This window comes from Epargyreus clarus, unplaced genomic scaffold, assembly GCF_041222505.1.
Source record: "Epargyreus clarus isolate Ecla_fem2 unplaced genomic scaffold, WU_Ecla_fem_2.2 ptg000026l, whole genome shotgun sequence".
Lineage (NCBI taxonomy): Eukaryota > Metazoa > Arthropoda > Insecta > Lepidoptera > Hesperiidae > Epargyreus > Epargyreus clarus.
In genome coordinates this window covers 16935151-16956374 of record NW_027332233.1, presented here as the reverse complement: position 1 = coordinate 16956374, position 21224 = coordinate 16935151, and the positions used below count along the sequence as shown (strand labels likewise).

Here is a 21224-nt window from a genome sequence, read left to right as displayed (position 1 = left end):
TTGATGACCCAAACCTGTCCTAATTAATTACACCTAATTGTCATTTGAGTGCCTGGATACTGTAGTTGTCACAGTTAGAATTATGCGTAACTAATATAATAATATTGCCATTGTCATAAGTTGGTGTCATGTTTCTAATTATCTGCAACGAATTTGCATTAACATATGAATGATTATACGATAAATGATGGGAGATTATGTTGATAGGCGGTTGAAAGTTATATCTCATTTTAGGTTTTGAAGAAGAGTTATTTGAAGTATATTAAGTATTTATTTTTATTAGTTATTTTCTTATTAGAAAATTGTGTTCTGAAAAAAGTATCTCATAACATCAGTAATTTTTTTTGGTGAAGATGACTTAAAAAAAAATAAGATGATTTTTGTCTTAAAATATCATACCGTAGCTATACTGTATTCAGCTCTGAAATATAGGTTGTAAAGGAGATTTATAAACATTGCTTCTTTATCGCAAAAGCATCAATACTCTTACATAAAATATTACTTTTAAGATTTTCTTAGATGGTCTGTTTGGCAGTGGTGGCCCCTGGCTTAGCAGATATTTTAGAATTTAAATTAGGCCCCAAATATGCGTATTTGAGTCTTTATTCGTATATTTCTATGGCATAATATGGTAGTCTACGGTTATAAGTATATTTGTTGGGTTTCTGTGGCAGTACCACGTAAAATTTCTCAATGCTAATAACGACGAAAAGGCCCTAAGTTCGATCCAAGTTGAAGAAGCGCAGTGCTACATCAATTATCCGCCGTATAATCTATTCATCGGCATCCATCATCGACTACTTGCGGCTATTTGTCTCCGGGGATCCGCTGTAGATAGACCCAGAGATAACTGAACTCGCATAACTAAGTTCTCAAATATTTATCACTAGATAATTTAGGGGCTGTTTAATCGAAATAGTTGGGAGTTTACGTTGTATTACATATTAATTTTAAGCAATAACTTTAAAACTATTACAAGTATTACGAATATTCATTAAAATACATTTTTAAACACATTAAGTATGCATTCTTAGAATTTAATACGCCGCTTCTTAATAGTGAAACACCATTCAAAGCGGAGATAGATAGTTGATGTTCAAAAAGTAGGAATGTATACTATTTTTTTTTCTAAAATATAAATACAATTGAAGGTGGTAGAACCCTTTGTGGTTCGACTCCGGCGGCACCACCGCCACACCTATTTCTACCTAATAACAGCAGTGTTAGGCGCTGCTGTGTTTCGGTATGAAGGGTGTGGTACGGGAGACCGACTTTTCCGAGGCGTTACAGCTTAGTCCTCAGGGGTACCGGCGCATCTGTCGCCGACCTCATGTAGGAATATCTAATCCTATCTGGGGTTGATTACAGATGTCCATGGACAGCAGAGGCCACTTACCGTCAGATGGACTGCATGCTCGTGTGCTAATCCTTTATTATAAAAAAAGTATGCAATCTTAAAACACATATACACATACACAGCTTCTTAATAGTGAAATATCATTCAAAGTTGGAATAGATAACATGCTCAAAAATCAGGAATCAACATACATTTTTTTAATTATACATCTCCTTCTAAGAATAGTTGCTATCTCTACTACTAGGTACGAAAACTAAACTAATTCTCATGACTTCGTTAATTTATTTAGACCTATATAGCCAAATAAAATTGAAAGTAAACTCATGTTCTTTCTCTGCATTTTTACTGCGTGTAATCATCAAAATATATGTGGTGTATCCGTGATAGCGTAACAAACCGACAGTTTTACTTTGAGACTTATGATATTACCGTAGATATTTAAATCAAATACACAAATCAGTAGAAATCAGCGTTTATCAAAAGTAAGTTTTCCTTGAAATAACACGTTAAAGAAGGAATTTTTATGAGCTATGCAAACACCTAATGAAGGTTTGAATGTTTGCGATGTGACAGCCGAACGCGTCGACGCCTTTTCGAAATTCTGAAATGATTGCTGATTGCAGTGACGGTTAGGGGTGCTTTAGGGTCGGTGGGTATGTTGGGGATGTTTATATGTTACTTGCGGCTTTGCGTACCTAAAGCAAGTTATTTATGCGTTACGATCTTGTGTACGCCTGATCTCCACTTGTGATTCTCTACTGCGTCGCTCCGGTAAGAGTAGGTAAAGAATAGTAATAATTAAGTGTTTATTTTTTTACACTACTACTGAATTTGAACCCGACCTTAACTAAGGAAGTCTGGCTTCAATGGTTTTGTCTTATCTTCGTTTTTTATTGGCATTTTAATGGTATTTCATTATGGTGTTTAATCATATCATTTAATCCTAGTAAAATACTTAGATACACATTCGCGCTTGACTTATATTAGGTAAAATGTCGAAACCCCGAAAATAAACAGACACTAAGAGGCTTTAATAATACTTTTCAATAATTTGTTTACAAATTCGAAGAGAAAATTAAAGGCAATTGGAGATAAGCTTCTATAAACATTGTTAAATTTGTGTGAGATATTTGCAAAAACAACAGTAATTTTACCGTCTATTTTGGCGTGGCCTGCCCGTCCGTGTTGATGAGGTGCGTTCCTTTGGTTTTCTAAATATTTTTGCAAATATTTTTTAAGAAAAATGTAACACCTTTGTACTGAAAGAGAAGCGGGAAACGTTTAATTTGATATTAACGTTCATATTTTAAATCAAGCTCCTCAACTTAAAAAACAAACATTAAGTTATAAGTTAAATACCTTTTTTTTTTTTGTAACGAGGGGGAAACCTTCAAAAGGTACCCGGTGGCGTGGGAGCGACACGGGGTTATGTGATACTCTTACCGCACTAAAACCCCTCCGGTGGCCGTCGGAACGGAACCGGAGTCCTCTTAGCGCTGTGCCCCGTCGGGCTCCGCCCAGGTGAGCTTGATGCTCACCACACCGTCTGGTGTGCACGACGGTATGCGACCACACATACCGCCGTCCTTCCCGGGGTCGCTGGCCGTGCGGTTTGAGCTCCCACTCTTGTCGTCCGCAACCCCGGAAGCCCCCTTTTAGTCGCCTCTTACGACAGGCAGAGGATACCGTAGCCCTATTTTTTTTTTAAATTTAATTAAGTATTTAATCATGTACTAGATCTGACGTCATCACTCATATTGGACACAGTTTAAGTCGCAATTTACTGAATTATGTACTGTGTAACAATATCGAGATATTAGTAATTTTCAAACACTGACTTCAGAACTATACCTATATTTAACCAACATTATATAAATTATCTTTTACTTTATGGTATTGTATTTTTGGTTAAAAGATTTTTAATACACCAGTCTAAAGATGCCGAATCAAATATACTCTTTAATATTTCAATGTAAGGCCTGGTAGTGTGCAAAATGTATATTCAGAGATGCAATATTACGTCTTTTTACTTCTCTTTGCTGTTACAATCTGACAGTTTCAGGGCGTGAGCAAAGTACTTTGAATCTGAAATTAAATTTTAAAGTGTATTGTGACTTAAACTGGTATGAAATTTTGCAAAGCGTTGTGCCATGACACCCTGTTATGTCTGCAAAATGGAAGTGATACAATTATGAGAAAGGCTTTTGTGTCGTTTTATCATTTTGATCAAGTTTACGACTGAGATTGTAAGAAATGTGCAGGATTATATTATTTTTTACAGACTTTGTAGAATCCATGGGCGGTAGTGATCACTTAATATCTGGTGTATTCTATATTTGTTTACTACTTTATTACTTACACGCGGTTAAAGCTCCAATATTTCATTTTTTTTAAATCTATTTAATCTTAAAGCGTCAGACTTATTTTCTTCATGTGTCAAGACGTTTGATGATAATTTTTATAAAACCATTCTATATATTTTATTTCTTTCTTTACATTTAATAAATATGAAATAAATTCAATGAATAATTTAACATCAAACTATATGTCTCCGTTTCGTGGGTGCCACAAAGACAATAATCTCAAACTAGTACAAAAATCGAAAACATATGTCTAAATGTTTAGGTCGGGTATCGAACTTGGTCCTCTATGCGTGGCAGACCAGTATTATATTCGTCGCTGATCAGGTCAACGGGACCTACATTAAAACAAAAAAGGGTACTGAGTTTAATGAGCTGATCAAATTAAACGACTCTAGGTACCAACTAATTCGTCCCCAACATTAGTATCCTTTAACCTTGTAGTAATGGACGAACATACAGAAACACAGTTAATTTTATTACTGCAACGTCCTCGTAAACCTTGCGGCAGTTCTCCAGGGGTATCGCTAGTTGAATCCCCCGGACTCGCTCGACCTAATTTGATTTTCTAAACGTAGTTTTATGCATCCTGAGAGTAAACTTTTTAAGATTGAATTTGCAAACGAGCTGAAGGTGGTAGAACCCTTTGTGGTTCGACTCCGGCGGCACCACCGCCACACCTGTTTCTACCTAATAACATCAGTATTAGGCGTTCCGTTTTGAAGGGTGTGGTAAAGGAGACAGACTTTTCCGAGGCGTTCCAGCTTAGTCCTCAGGGGTAGCGGCGCATCTGTGGCCGACCTTAGGTAGGAATATCTAATCCTATCTGGGGTTGATTATGAATGTCCATGGGTGGCAGTAGCCACTTACCATCAGGTGGACTGCATGCTCGTCTGCTACTCCTATATTATAAAAAAGGTGGCGGTGATACCTTTCTACTTGGACTACACTGATTTTACCACATTTCGACCTATTGGGAACTTCAGTTTTCAATAGTAGGTATAAAGGAAGTAATTGGAACTACATTCCCTATAGTAACTGGTAGTTATGGGAATAGCATTTAACCTAAAAATAAAATTGTTCGCCGGAATTTTGTGTAAGTGAAACATTGTTGTGTGCACCTGATTCTGTTTCGTGCGGTTTATTCTGAAAATAAAGTTGAAAGGAAATTGTTTTTGTTTTTAATTCGCCAGCTGCAAACTACAATAATTGGTGCCGTTTCAATACCTATATTTTGTAAAGGTGGAACTTTCCCTAGTTTGTATGTGTTCTGGTTTGAAAGGATAATGTTAAGCGGTTTACTAACCAAATGTGTCTTATAACAGTAGTGTTTAGGGCTGCTGTATTCCGGTTGTAAGGTAGATTACGAAGCGTTCGATCTTAGTCCTCTGTAGGACTACCATGAGTTTACAAAAGTATTACTCGCTAGCGACTGCGTAAAATAAATGTATGAAAAATTGTACAGCGCCTCTGGTGGTTACTCGTAGAACTAAAATCCGTAGTGACGTAACTCGATACGTAAAAAACCTATCGAAATCAAATCGCTAGCGAATGTCATTATGATCTATTGCCATACAAATTCGGTCCCATGAGTCATTAATTTGACAGACGTTGTCAAGAAATACCGTAACGATAGTAGTTATGTTATTCACTAGCAAAATGACAATAGTTTTCTATTTACAATTTCTATAGTGGCGTTTCTATGCCAACTCATGGTAATGCTACAGAAGTAGCAACGTATCTGTGGTCGACCTCAGGTAGGATAATATTCTTTTCTGGGGTTGATTACGGATGTCTATGGGTGGCAGAAGTCACCATGAGGTGGACTGCGTCCTCGTTTGCTACTCCCAAATTCTAGAAATACTTCAATAACATTAGAGATATATGACACAAGATGACGATTGCATGCATCTATATATTACAGCTGGCATGGAGTCGCATGTGTACGTGCGGAAGTGAGCGCTTGGAATTCTAAAGCTGGAATTCCACGGAGCTTTCAACTGGGATTACCCGAGAAAGATGTAGCTCGGGCCGTTATACGAGATATTATATCTGCAGCTTAAGTTTATGTAGCATTATTAAACGTGCTATTGGGGAGAAACATGGAGAGAAGCGCTTGCTTTTGTCTTTTATTGTTTTGTCTCGTTTTGTAATGACGACCCATGAAACGTAGCTTATATCGGTCTGACATGTAAAGGGTTCCGAGTTCGATTCCCAGATAGGTAAAGTTTAGATTTTTGGTCTGGGTCTAGATTTTTTTAATATAGGAGTAGCAGACGAGCATGCAGTCCACCTGATGGTAAGTGGCTACTGCCGCCCGTGGACATACGTAATCAACCCCAGATAAGTTTAAATTCCTACCTGAGGTTGGCCACAGATGCGCCGCTACCCCTGAGGACTAAGCTGGAACGCCTCGGAAGTATGTCTTCCTTACCACACCCTTCAAAACGGAACACAGCAGCGCCTAACACTGCTGTTATTAGGTAGAAATAGATGCTTGTGTATTATCCGAGAAAGATGTGGCTCGGGCCGTTATACGAGATATTATATCTGCGGCTTAAGTTTATGTAGCATTATTAAATGTGCTATTGGAGAGAAGCATGGAGAGAAGCGCTTGCTTTTGTCTTTTATTGCTTTTGTTTCGTTTTGTAATGACGACCCATGAAACGTAGCTTATATCGGTCTGACATGTAAAGGGTTTCGGGTTCGATTCCCAGATAGGTAAAGTTTAGATTTTTAGTCTGGGTCTAGATTTTTTTTTAATATAGGAGTAGCAGACGAGCATGCAGTCCACCTGATGGTAAGTGGCTACTGCCGCCCGTGGACATACGTAATCAACCCCAGATAAGTTTAGATTCCTACCTGAGGTTGGCCACAGATGCGCCGCTACCCCTGAGGACTAAGCTGGAACGCCTCGGAAGTCTGTCTCCCTCACCACACCCTTCAAAACCGAACACAGCAGCGCCTAACACTGCTGTTATTAGGTAGAAATAGATGTTTGTGTATTATCTGAGAAAGATGTAGCTCGGGCCGTTATACGAGATATTATATCTGCGGCTTAAGTTTATGTAGCATTATTAAATGTGCTATTGTGGAGAAGCGTTTGCTTTTGTCTTTTATGTCGTTTTGTTTCATTTCATAATGACTACCCGCGAAGTTTATGCCAGTCTGACATGTAAGGTTCTGGGTTCGATTCCCAAATAGGTAAAAGTTAGATTTTTTGGTCTGGGTGTAGAAGTTTGTGTATTACGCGAGAAAGATGTAGCTCGGGCCGTTATTCGAGATATTATAACTGCGGCTTAAGTCTATGTATTATTGTTATTTGATTTGTATTTATTCTTTATGTCGACATCAAATTGTTTTTTAATATCATCTAATTAGTGTGTGTCAATTAGTATAATTGGTTCTGCGAAACCGTTCTATTTGACAATAAATAAATAAATGTAGCATTATTAAATGTGCTATTGGAGAGACGCGTTGCTTGTCTTTCATGTCATTTTGTTTCGTTTTATAATGACGAACCGCGAAACGAGGCTTAAACCCGCGAAGTTTATACCGGTCCGACATGTTAAAGGTTTGGTGTTCGATTCTTAGCTAGGCAAAGTAAAATTTTTCGCCTTGGTCTGGGGGTGGGTATTCTTTGTACACATTTTTGTGTATCCCATTGCCCATGGTTTTCATGACCCTGTAAACACTAGTGTAACTCTATATGTATAGTTTATATATGCTCAGATTATCGTATATATGGAATTGGAAATACTTATTCATTTTATATAGCCCTACGAGGAAAACTTTGGGTTAGTAAATTACACTATTTTCTTTTTACACTAGTTGGGATATGATCGCGAAAAAATAATAGATACAATAGAAAAACAAAAAAATTACCCAACTTTTACTCTTAGAAATTTGATTGTAAATTCCTAAACTACCATAAAATTTGTATCTCTCCGAACAAAGCCGGGCACTAAGGCTCGCAGTTTTCATTTTGAAGTCGATAATTTTCCATTACGTCCCAGGAGACGGTATCTCGGTATATGGGATAGCTTTAAAAATTTCAAATTAAAACCCATGTATTAGAGCCATAAAAGCCTCCATAAAACGCTGGAGGTTAAACATTGAAAGACATATTAAAGATATATCCGTTGGAGGTAACATGAAAATGATAAGGTTCTTTGAGGATCTCTTTATACAATGAAAATTGTATAATGTCAACCGTCGTCTATTTATAACTGTCCCACTGCTGGGCACGTCTCTCATAGTAAGAACGGCTTAAGTCGTAGTCATGTAGGTTTCGTGATGATATTTTCCAAATACAAATTCTACCACCCTTCTACAATACCTACCACCTATATATACATAGTTTTTTTTTTAAATACAGGAGTAGAAGAGCATGCAGTTCGCCTGATGGTAAATGGCCACTGCCGTCCATAGACATCTGTAATTAAACAAAGATAAGATTAGATTGCTACTAGAGCTCGGCCACAGTTGCGCCGTTATCCCAAAGGACTAAACTGGAACGCTTCGGAAAAGTATATCTCCCTTACCACATTCCCTTGGCCTTCAAACCATAACTCCTGTTATTAGTTAGAAATAGGTATGGCGGTGGTGCCGCCGGAGGCAAACAAAGGATTCTACTACCTTTAAAATAATAATATTTTATCTTCTGAGGCCACTAACGGAAAGCGTTTGTCCACAAACACAAGTAACGCCATCTTTTGAGAAGAAACAGTGAACAGTACATAAAATGTAGAGTCGCGATACAATTGTCTCAATACAAAGTTCCCATGGACGATGACCCGGCAAAGGGCAAATAGGCAATAAAGAGAACAATTACACCCCCCGGCCTGCCTTCAGTGTTTCTGCGGAGAAACTCTACTTTTGCTGAGCTAACATCTGTGTAGAGTAAGGCTGCGTTAGTGTTTGTGTAGATTTTGAAATGCTGATTTAGGGAAATTAAATCAAACGCTTATGCTTAAAGATTACGTTACGATTTGGTAACAAAACATAGAATTACGTAAAAATACGAATATATTAATTAAGGTAAATCCCGATAAAACAGTTACACTATTATTATCCAGATTTTCAGGTTAAATTTTTTTTTAATTTTACGTTTATTAATTGAGTGTAATATTTTCAGTTTGCTATTATTAATAATCTTGCAAATTTATAAAACAAACTGTATATGTATTGTATACAAGAAATGAAACTAGAAAACAAAAGTTGTTGACATACATTTATCATGGGTAACACGTATACAACTAGCAGGGGCCTATCATTAGGGCGAAATTATCATATCTGGAGGCACGGCAGTGCCCCCCCAAGTCGAGCAAAAAAAAGCGGCACGACCGTACCATTCGACCATACCAATACCATACAATTCGAGCCATTTTCGACCTTAATATCTCTGTGTAAGTAATAAAAAGTCAATCGACAGCATGTTTGATTAAAACGACAGAAATTGAACTTCTTTTAAATCGAAGGCTTTGCACTTCTACCATTTTTTTAAGATTTCAGTCGTATATGTATGTTCTAATAGACGACTACATATATAATTTACATCGTCGGCTAATATGAAAAAAAAATGTGAAAGACATGTCCCACAGACTCATCCTTGCATCGAGTGACCAGAGGGCTGGCACCTATTTTGCACAAAAAATTAGCCTCGCTGTACAGCGAGGAAACGCTGCCAGCGTTCTGGGCACTATGCCGCAAGAAAGAGTTTTGGATGACGTTTTTATTTTATAAGTTGATGTTTATTATTATTTATATTTAAATTTAAAATTTTAGGTTACGTTTATTTTAATCATTTGTCTTTTTATCCTGTTTTGTTGATTACAATAAATTGTTCTACAATATGAAATATATATTTATTATTTCAGTTTTCATAAAAGCTCACATCCTCAAAATAAAACAAACGCAATCAATGATTTGAATATTATAATTACATTTTATAGTGAAAATCACCGTATCAAAGCTTTTACAAATTTAATAAAGTAATGTTTAATTTGTTGGCATAAATAACAAATGTTTGTTTTAGACTCACGATAAGCGGAACTATTCACCGATAGACGATCTGTGTAACTAGGTCGAAATATCAGCATCAAATACGCTTATCTTATATATCCGTTAATACTAAAATGTATGCATAATCCGGCAGCGGTTTTAAAATAAATTAAATAACTCTACTAACTACAAATACTATTTAGTGGATATGATTGAACGGACCATTTATGATTTTATATTTAACAAATATATACAAATACTATTTAGTATGTAAGCTTAGTTTGTACTCTGTAGAATTACTTAATTATGTAAACATTTTCAGTATCTTTTTATATTTGTATGTGTAAATAAAGTCTCGATAATTACCTCCTTGAGGTAAGTTTTCTATGTGTGTAACATAAAAATATGCACCGTGTGCATCTCTTTTTTGATGCCATTGTTAAATACTGCACCACAATGCACCAAATTGTTTATTTTCTCTTAAACTTTGCAGGCAAGAAAATAATTAATGGCTGAGATATAAAAGTAATTTTCGTATACCATTTTCTTTGGTCCACATGAAGCTTTGAAAGAAGTTTCGCTGTAAAAATTACGGGAGTTAAATGGAGTCATTTTGATATGATAAATGTAAATGTATAAAAATACGGATTTCAGTTTTCTTCACGTGTTTTTTTTATATTTTTTTACGGGCGATACCTTAAAATTAGGACTTTATTTTCTATGATATTAATAATAAATATATATTTTTTGTATTTCCATATTATTATTTTTACAATAATCATAGATTAGTAAAGATTACTCAGTCCTAACAAGAAAATGAACCCAGTTTTGAGAAATAAATAGTTGCGTACAAAAGTTTTGCCACATCTCCGTGCTAAAATGTCCCTAAAATATTTGAAATAATTATTTATTTATTACGCAAATTACGCAGTATTAGTTATTTATTCGTAAATTTTATCTAAAAATGTTTTTATTTGTCAAGAATTAAAAAAAAGAACTTACTAAAATAAGCCGCTTGTGGCTTCATTCGATTTCAAGGCGGCGAAGTATCTTTACTAATCTATGACAATAATGATACTTATGAAGTGTTTAGTAAGTGCCAGAAATGATTTTTCAAACATACATCTTTTGATATAACAAAGTGGAAAGTAAGGTTGTTCCTACTAATGTAACTTACATTCTAGCTTAAACCTTTTAAATTCTGAATAACAACTTTTCAAGTTATACATACTTTCGAATTTATTCGCCTTTCCATAAATCATAACTCACAGAACAACACTTGCAAATTATCGAACCGTAGCACTGAAAGATCAACAAATAGGGGTAAAAAGGCAGCACCAACACCCTTATTAGTGTGAACGCTATCATGCATCGGATCTTTATGCATTTCCCTCCTCCAAGGGAAAGTGAGCTCTAACTCTATGGACAACAGATTGAGCGTGGATTAACGTTGTTGCGTCCATTTCGCAGTACAACGGTTCTAGTGACGCTTTTGCTGTCACTACACACATCAGCCAGTTGACTTGGCGAGCAATGGACTGGAAACAACGCGTTGACGACCCCGCGCTATAAAACATCAGCGTTACATAATGCGGGGTGGCATGGATAAGATCTTATGTTATAATCGGGTTGTAGCGCCGATAGCTCTTTCAGACTGCATATGTTTGTACGTGGAGCGGAATTGATTTAGTTTTGTAAATGTTGGCTTTACACTATTGATATTGATATAAAGCATCTTACATCGTGGTTTGGGTTTTCCGTAATTGATCTACAAAGTTTAAGGTGGTAGAACTCGTTGTGGTTCAACTCCAGCACACCTGTTTTTGCTAATAGTGTTAAGCACTGTTGTGTTCTGGTTTGAAGGGTGTAGTAAGGGAGACATACTTTTCTGAGGCGTTCCAGCTAGTCCAGCTTGTCCTATAAAGATCAATACCACTTATTTCTACCTATTCTACAAGTGCTATTGACCAGCTCGACGGCGGAAATCGAATAGTGAAACTCGAGTAACTGCACCAGACACAAATCCATTGCTAGCTTGCTCGCTTTTTCCTGGATTTAAACCTTTAATCGCAAGTCTTATGTAAAACTTATAGATCTACAAAGTTAAGCAACATCAGGCACGATCGGATGTCGGACGGAAGACCGATAAAATTGTATACTTTCGTGCTTCGGACGGCATATTAAACCGGTTGTTATCATTAGTCCTTAAACCTAGTCAGAGACGTTGTGGGCGAACTAAATGCTTGTTTATAGGGATTTTTAGGGCGTATCTACCACCGTACTGGCATACCAGTCTTCCATTAAACTCCAAGAATTACTTTTTTTATATTATAGGAGTAGCCAACGAGTACGCTGCCAACCTGATGATAAGTGACTTCTGTAACCCATGGACCATAATCAGCCCCAGATAGGATTGGATTCCTATCTGAGGGCGGCCACAGATACACCCCATATAAGCCTCGGAGAAGTCTGTCTCCCTTACCACACCCTAGAAAACGGAACACAGCAGCGCCTATCACTGCTGTTATTAGGTAGAATAAGTGAACACACTACAGCCCATCTGAAGCTTATCACACAATATAACTTGTTAACAATATTACATAGATTTTTTTATAATTTACATATGATAGAACATACAAGATACAGGTACAGGAATATTGATATTAGTTGGTTATATAACAAAATAATTAGTCCGCCATCTTGGAGCATCCGCCATATTCCTCACTAACGTAATTATGTATTGTCATCTAAACCAAATGTGAATGAAAAGTTTTAGCTCAATCTGTTGTCATTAATAGATTTAAAATTCTCGTTCAAGATTTGACCATTACATCAACTAACAAGGCATGTTAAATAAAAGTGGGTATTTTTATTGCTGACATAATTAACATTCCTGCTTAAAGCAATATATATTTCCACAAACACTAAAACGTTTCTTATATAAGTTTTGGAGTACGCGAGGAGTAAGTTCTCAAAAGTTCTGTTTCCGCACTCGCAACTCGCCAGTCTCCATCACACGAATGAGTTAACGCACTACAGCTCATCTGAAGCGCATCACAAAATATAACTTATTAATAATTTTACGTGGAAAAATTTATTGGAATTTCTGAAGATACATGTGACGTAAGAAGTATTGATAATAATAAATAAATTAGGCATTTACATTCAAAACTAACGTGAATGAAAAATTTAAACTCAATCTGGTGAGATTCACTATTTGTAAATGTCATTGCAAAATTTGACCTTGACATACGTATGAACAAACATACTATGTTAAATCAAATGTTCTTAATTTTTTATTTCTTGATTTTTAATGTTGTTACTTAAGCAATATATATTTCAACAACTACTAAAACGGTTCTCATATAAGTTTTGGAGAAGTTCTCAAAAGTTCTGTTTCCGCACTCTCAACTCACCGGTCCCCATCACACGAATAAGTGAACGCACTACAGCTCATCTGAAGAGTAGAAAATATAACTTGTTAAGAAAGTTACGTGGAAATAATTACAATAATCTCACCTGAAACTTATCACAAAATATAACTCGTTGACAATATTACGTGAAATATTATTTTGGCAATTTATAACGATAAGCTTCGTATAACATAAGCAGTATCGTTACGAAACTTTATTTTATAATATAGGAGTACCAGACGAGCATTCAGTACCTGATGGTAAGTGGCTCCTGCCGCCCATGGACATCTGTAATCAACCCCAGATAGAATTAGATATTCCTACCTGAGGTCGACTAAGCTGGAACGCCTCAGAAAAGTATGTCTCCCTTACCACACCCTTCAAAACGGAACACAGCAGTGCCTAATATATTAGGCAAAAATAGGAAACTATATAAAAGTTTAGTCTTTGGGGTAAAATATTTCATAGTCATTTGAGTCTGTGAATGTTGAAGGAAACATCGTGTTTAACTTCTCACCTAAGAGTTATTTAAAAAAAATAAGTTCCTAACGTTTTGTGAAGTCTACTAATCCGCATTTGGCAAGCCATGGGTCATAGTCTAAGCACTATCGATCTCCGATGAGACACGTGGGAGAGAGCCTAGTAGGACAATGACGGTTTGACAACAACTTTATAAACGTGTATGTCTCTTAACACACTAGTGAGACTTGAACACTTTCATGTGAGCTACAGGACCGATATAGGCGCCAATACCATCGCAGTGAAACCACTAAGAGACTCACATAACAATCGTAAAAAGTAAACAAATATGGGTACTTTACGTACGGTCAGCACAACGATTCTAGTTCAGTTGTTAGCTATTGTTAGTCGGGTATCAAAGGAAAGCTCGTAGTGGTGGAGTAAAGCTCGTGAAAGTTCTATTTCCGCAGTCGTAGGCTGTTCCGTAGCAACCAATCATCGTTGTTATTGTTGGCTATCGATGTTTTGTTGTTATTATTTAAATACGTCAAGCCTTTCCAACTTCAGTGTACGTAAATTATATCTTCATTTTAAACAGTGTTTACTTTCCAATAACGTGTCAACAACTGAGGAGACTGAGGTTTTAATCCCAGACACGCCACCTCTAATTTACCAAAGTTAGGACCATATTAGAATTTATTTTTACTTTACAACGGCGGAGGAGACCAATGTAAGGAAATGTCATACGAGATCGTAAGAAAAGTTCTCAAAGGTATGTAGAGTTTAAGAATAGTCTAGTAATACAATTGGCTAGCATCGCGTTGGATAAACTATGGCCCTATCCTTCTTAATCTGAGAGGAGATCCGTGCAACAGTAGGACAGATTATGATAATAAGTTCACGATAACTACGTAGTACATAGGCTGAGTTGTAAACTCTTACACGTTATCAAAAATAGAGAGAAAATACCAGGATTTGTTACTTAAATCTATCAGATACATGCCCATTGGATAAGTACTGTTAAGTATAGGTTCCCAAGCTCATAGGCTTCAGGAGTGGCAACAGATTTGCAATCGGCTCTAGGTAGAACCGCTATTTTGCATGGAGTTGGTTACACATGACCATGGGTGGTCGACAGGGTTGCCCGTACTTTATTATAAAGTATTGTACGTTATTTGTACTCTATACTTAATGAGAACAATAAAGAACACGAAAATACTTTATTTCGCATGATTTATTGTTTAGTAGAAAAACTAATTTGATACAAACTGCAAAAAGCAATAAAATATGTTTTTATACATGTTAATAGAGAAAAATAAAGTGTACTGTATTTTGATACTATGTACTTTTTTCTTATCTGTAATAACCAATATACTTTATCTGTAAAAGAAAGGTGGCAACCCTAGTGGTCGTGATTACATACCGTCAGGTAGGCTAATATGTCGTTTCCTATTTTAATAAATGAGAGTGGTATTATTCAAATCTAATAATTAGCAAAGGATTTCATCGTTACAGGATTAAGAAATAAAAACCCTCTGGCGAATGGAAATACAAAACAAAATAACCCTCATAATTGGCACAGAATTAACCTTATTATATTCTGCTTAACAGCACTTCTGCCCACCTGTTTGTAAATTGTTAATGAAAAATCGGATCAAACATAACGAGTCGATTTGGCCATCAAAGGGCGTGTAATGATTAAAACAATTGCAGTATTAGCGTCAATTTGAATCTATAGCCGTGTTTTCCTGTAAAGTATGCGTCACATCATAACCGTGTATCGCTATAAGTATAATTGTTTACCCATAAACTAATTATTGTCTTCCGATGGACAAGTGTATTTTTCCGAGTGAGCAGGTTAAGGTATATGTATACCTGTTATAAATAATGAACAACCTATACAATTTGTTGCCTACAAACAACGACATTTGACGATTTTTGCCTACTAGAGGTGTCGTTTATACGCTGCTACGTTAAGTTGAGTCTTTTTGACTGACTTTAAACAAATGAGAAAGTTCTTAATTCAACTGTATATGTACATACAAAATAGTGTTACTCGACTACCCCGTCACCTATGAACCGATTTGTAAAATTGCATTTTTTTATTACCTTCTGGTTAGTAAAATAAAATTTCATCAACGTTTTAGAAAGTTTATAGCATATTTGTGTATTGCGTAGCGAAACATCGTTCATCGCTTATCGCTTCACCTTTTGTAGTAAAACAATATATTTAGGGTGCGTGCGGGGTATGTGGGGGATGTTATACACGATTTTGCATCGTTGGATTGATTAATTGTGTTCTCTTGACTCCATCTATTGTTGCTGAGTGGCTTTTGGATTTTAATGGCAGCGAGTATTAAATTCCGGTTCGGTTGCTAATGTTACTTAGGTAAATTAGAAAAAAAAACAATTTTTTGTACTTGTAATATATTTTTAGGACATTTTAATAATTAATAATGTGGATAATATATTTTTTTCTGGGTAATTTTCTAAATAATAATATGATTATTGTGAATCATATTTTGTCATTAACATTTTTAAAGGCAGTTGGAGAAAGTAGGCTATTTACAACATTTTTGAGAAGAATGTAATATGGACGATCACTTCACATAACAAGGGGCCTACCTAACCAATAGAATAAAAATAAAACGAAATTTTGCTGAATATACCTGATGTTAAAATTAAATTAATTATAGCATTATAATTACAAAGCAACATAGTTGCGATTAAATTATAATCAAAGGGCAATATAACCAAAGACAATCAAAACACTTTTTCAATAGACAAGATGGTATAGCAGTACCGTAGCCGTACAGACCTTGGAATTGGAACAATTCGAAAAGAATTTAATTTCCTGTAATATTATCAGGAGCCCGTAATCAGATCAGAGACTATTTGTAGGCGCAATTTCCCGAGTAAATTTCTCTTGAGCGACATTTTAAACAATCCGGTAGTCAAATATTTGTCGAAGTGATCGATGCTTCCTTTTATAACGAAATGGACAAGAATTGTTTTTTCATAGCCTTACCCTCGTTATGGGCTGTATTTTTATATAATGTCAGTAAACAAGTTTGTCGTCTAATGTTCGGTAAAGTGCTTATAGATAGTTGTACTCGAAACCAAATGGGTCCGAATTCTATTTGAGATCAATAATTTCAAGAATTTAATAAGTGTTATATATCTGCACTTATTAATCATCATCAACCCATTGCTGTCCCACTGCTGGGCACGGGTCTCAGAGTGAGAAAGATTAGAGCGAATTGGTAGACTTCACATAACTTTGAAATATTTCTTTTAAGATACTTAGATACGCAGGTTCCCTCACGATGTTTTCATTTGCAGTTTAAGCAAGTCATTAATTTTAGATAACAAAATTTAATTAAGATGATCGTTTCATATCTAGGGTATCCGATATTCACATCCTTCCACCGAAATCACTGATTAACATTAGAAGTTAGGTGTGGCGCTTACTCGCGTACGAACAATAATTGAACAAACAAAAAAAGCAAATTTTAACCAAATGTATTTAAATACAGTCAATTATGTTATACCCCATCTACCTGCTTCAAATACAATAATTTTTAATCACGAGTGTAGTACTCGTGATTATGCTACTTTATTCAAATTTCACTCTAGAGAATTAGTTAAATAAGCAAGAAATTAAATGAAATGGAATGAAATAATACTCTTATGTTTTATAGCGCCGGGAATTACAATTGTTCTGTTTAAAATTTTCCTCATTTCAAAACCTATTATTTTTATCATCAGCGTGTTTTAATTAAACTTGGAGGAAGAATTACGAGGAGACGTGACTCTCATAACAAAATTTGTCATATAAACCTCAATTATATTTTGAGGTGGCTTACAGTCTGTATTGAAAGAAAGAAAGAAAGAAAATAGTTTATTCGGCAAAAAAATATACAATGAACACAAATAGAAAATTGCATACAAAAAAAATTATTATAATTATTTTTAACCGAAAAGGTCTCAGCTTTAATGTTTCAGATAAGCTTAGTCATCTGAAACGCTGGTATTCTGTGGAGCCTGTAAGACACTGTGTGCGCGCGAGTGATACGTGTATGCATATGCGTATGTGTGTGTATGTGTGTGTGTGTGAGAGTGCGAACATATGTGTGGCAGAATGAGTGTGAATATGAATGAAACAGTCGAAGGCAAGGCAAGTGTATTATTGAATATAATTGCTAATTATTGTGTAGTATGTGTACTTGTTTACAAACTATACCTATCGTGAATCAGTACTTACATTTCTGTAAAAGTGTGCGGAAGTTTTTATAATATCGTAGTGGCAGACGAGCATGCAGTCCACGTGATAGTAAATGGCTACCGCTGCCTATGGTCATTTATAATCAACCCCAGATAGGATTAGATATTCCTATCGGAGGTCGGCCACGGATACGCCGCTACCCCTAGGGAATAAGCTAGAACATCTGGGAACAGTATTTACTTACTATACTCTTGAAACCAGAACACAGCCGCACTTAATACCGCTGAGACTGACAGAATTAGATGTGGCAGTGGTGCCGCCGGAGTCAAATCACAAAGGGTTCTACCACCTTCAAACTTATGAGTACGTATGAGGCAACCATCTTAATCCTTATGAGGGTGACGATGGTGACGCATCTGTAATAGTTTTCGGGTAGATCCTATTCTAAATGCAATTGGTTACAGTTATCTATTCAATATATGAAATGTTTTCCTATCAAACATTGAAATACATACTAGTAGAAAGAAGTTCTCAAATTAAATCTATGATAGGTAAAACAGTGGATAGGTTGATTATTAATAACGGCCATAAATCTCCTTTTAAATGATATAAATACCAATATTAATGTTTCAACCGACTGACGTCACACAAGACACTCATAGGTCATGTTCGATAGTCTCTTTTAACTAATTCGTGCCTTGTTTTTTTTACCTAATCCCTTAATACAATTAAATTTCATTTTTTAAAAATATTTTATTGTCAGTCACAGAAACATCTATGTTCCGATAGAGATAAGTTTATCGTCGTGCCGTGGGAAATCTACAGACAACATAATATATTGACAGATGAGTCGGGAGGCTGCGCTCTACATCTGTCATCAACACGAGCTCTATCAGCGTTGAGTATCTGTCGACGTGAGATTTTTGGAGCCAAACTCATCTTAGGCTGACGGGAAACACTTGAATGTGATTTAGCGATTAGATAAACATTTTTGATTTCTATGTTTATATCAGTGTGGTATTTTTATTTAGTGGTGGAGCAAAAGTAAATGAAGTAAATGATTAATAATTATAATAAAAATTTATTCTCGATTGTCGATTTATGCTCGATTTGTTTTATTTTTATATTACAGAATTTATTTTTATTTCATTGTTACATAGCCCCAAAATTCCAGGTGCGTGTCCAGGGAATCGAACCCTGTACCCCGTAATTTCTTCATTAAATGTTTATATTTGTAATTTGAATTCAAAATTCCACGAAATAACACCACAAATCACAATAATAAGATCGAAAGAACAAATGTGTTAGTAATGTAAGAAGAAAGAAAATACATTATGGAAAGTAGGATTTCTTTAAAAAAATTTTTTCAGATGCCTCATAAATAAACTCGGATTAAGTAGGTCTCAGAACTTACTAAAGCCGAAAATAAGACCTAAAATACTGATGTTTGCGTAACATTCATTATTCTAGGGTCACTGCGTTAAAAGAAAATCTATCCACCCGTTCGTTACTATTCAGAAAAGTCGTTTTCTAGCAATTTTTGTTATTTTTTAATGATTTTCTTTTATATTCTCTAGCAGATGTTTAAATGCAGACGGGATTTTGGCTTAAGGCTACATTAAGCTCAGGTTCTGAAAACAGCGAGCGGAAAATTCAACATTTTGTTTTATTAAAATGTCGTGATGTTGAACGTTTCAAAACTAAAAATATAACTGAACAGACAAAAATATGACAAATAAAGTTTTGTAACTTACTATTGTTTGATATTTTAACCAAAAATATGGAAACTGCTCTAACGATTTGTAGATAAAACAGCAGGATAGTTATATGGAACAGGTTTCCTTTAGTTCTTGAACGAGAATAGTGCCCCAGCTGTGGGTCTCAAAAAATTGCAACTGTAAAGAGGAAACATATATTATTGTTATTCCTACGGATAACTTTTTAGTATTAAATGATAACGTAATACAACCTATTCGTATTGAAATAGTTTTGAATAAATGTGGTTATAAATTGTTATCATAAAACAGAAATAAGAGTTTAAAATACGAAGGTGGATGAGCCCATCTGTAAATATACAAATGCCTTTAATTTATAAATTTAAACAGCATTTTCGCTTTTATCTCATTTTATCTGAGATGACGAGATAAATTAAACGACGCGTGCTTGACATTTATCGAACTTATTGCTTTGAGCTTTGCTCGATTTGTCCGTGAAAGTTTAAAATATCAAATAGGGCCAAGCCGGCCCGGGGCAGGGCGGGGCTCCGGGGCGCATGCGCTCAGAACGCTCACGTGAAACATTTTTCCCTTAATTCCAGGGACAATTATGTGGATTGGGAATATCGGGGTCGAGCAAATCTATAAATAGCTTGTTGCATGTACTGTGGAGAGATTTGTAAATTATTTTGTAGCACTTGCAAGGATTTTTTTAAGTCTGTTTTGTTTAGGTGAAAAAAATATCTACAAGGCTTTATTTAAGATTTGAATCAGAGTGGAATCGTATTCTGACAAAACAAGTGTAAAAAATATAGGCCGTTTTTTTATTTAAAACATACAATTTGTTCTTTCTATAGCTCTAGTTTCCAAGACGTACTGTCGAGAAAGCTACCAAACAGCTATAATTACGTAACAGGGTAGAAATTTGCGAGCGGAGAGTGGGGGGTGGACGCGGCATCTCTACCGTCCCGCGGCAGTCGGCGGCCGACCGTGCTCGGGAGCGGACGCGTCGGCATGCCACGTGGCTTATGACACGCGACTCGTATGTGGTACGCGCGAAATGACTGCATCGCCCTTAGAAATAAATTCGGCTCCATGTGATGGATGGATCTAAGGAAGTGAAAGTGAGATAACTTGTACACGTGGTCCAAAGTTGTCGAGGTCGCTAATCGCTCGTGACTATGTGTAATGTGGCTTTTAATGTTTTATAGTGACCATCGGTAAGTAATGCGATTTATATTTTAAAAAATAATTTAATTATCATATTTTTTAATTATAATGAAAACAAAAATCTATTAATAAGTTTCCTATTAAGTTACTAGTCTATTCATTAGTTTTGAACACTTTAATTACATATAAAATATAAAACTTATAATTTAAAATTTTCTACAGATATTGATAAATTTTATACGTATACAAATTCAATCTTGCTGTTATTTTAGTAAAGAAGTAGATTGTTATCAGAATTTTACCCGTGTTATGCGCTTCAGCGCCGGCATAATTTCTAAAAACTTAAATTTTAAATTAAGATTTTGAAAATTTCCTGAGACATAAGCTTGAAAGATTTTTCATACATTTTTATTTTTATTTTACCCCAAAAATTTAAAAGGTTACGATAAAAGACTAAATTTAGAACCTCTATGGAAATAAAAACGTAATGAAACATAAAAATGGGAAAATAATATTTTCTTA

The 21224-nt window shown here is 35.5% G+C and overlaps 1 protein-coding gene across 1 annotated transcript in view; it reads left to right on the top strand.

Annotated features, from left to right (window-relative positions):
• The window catches only part of mmd (disintegrin and metalloproteinase domain-containing protein mind-meld), a 544021-nt gene that overhangs the window by 75272 nt on the left and 447525 nt on the right, over positions 1-21224 (top strand). The gene's annotated exons all lie outside the window — the stretch shown is intronic.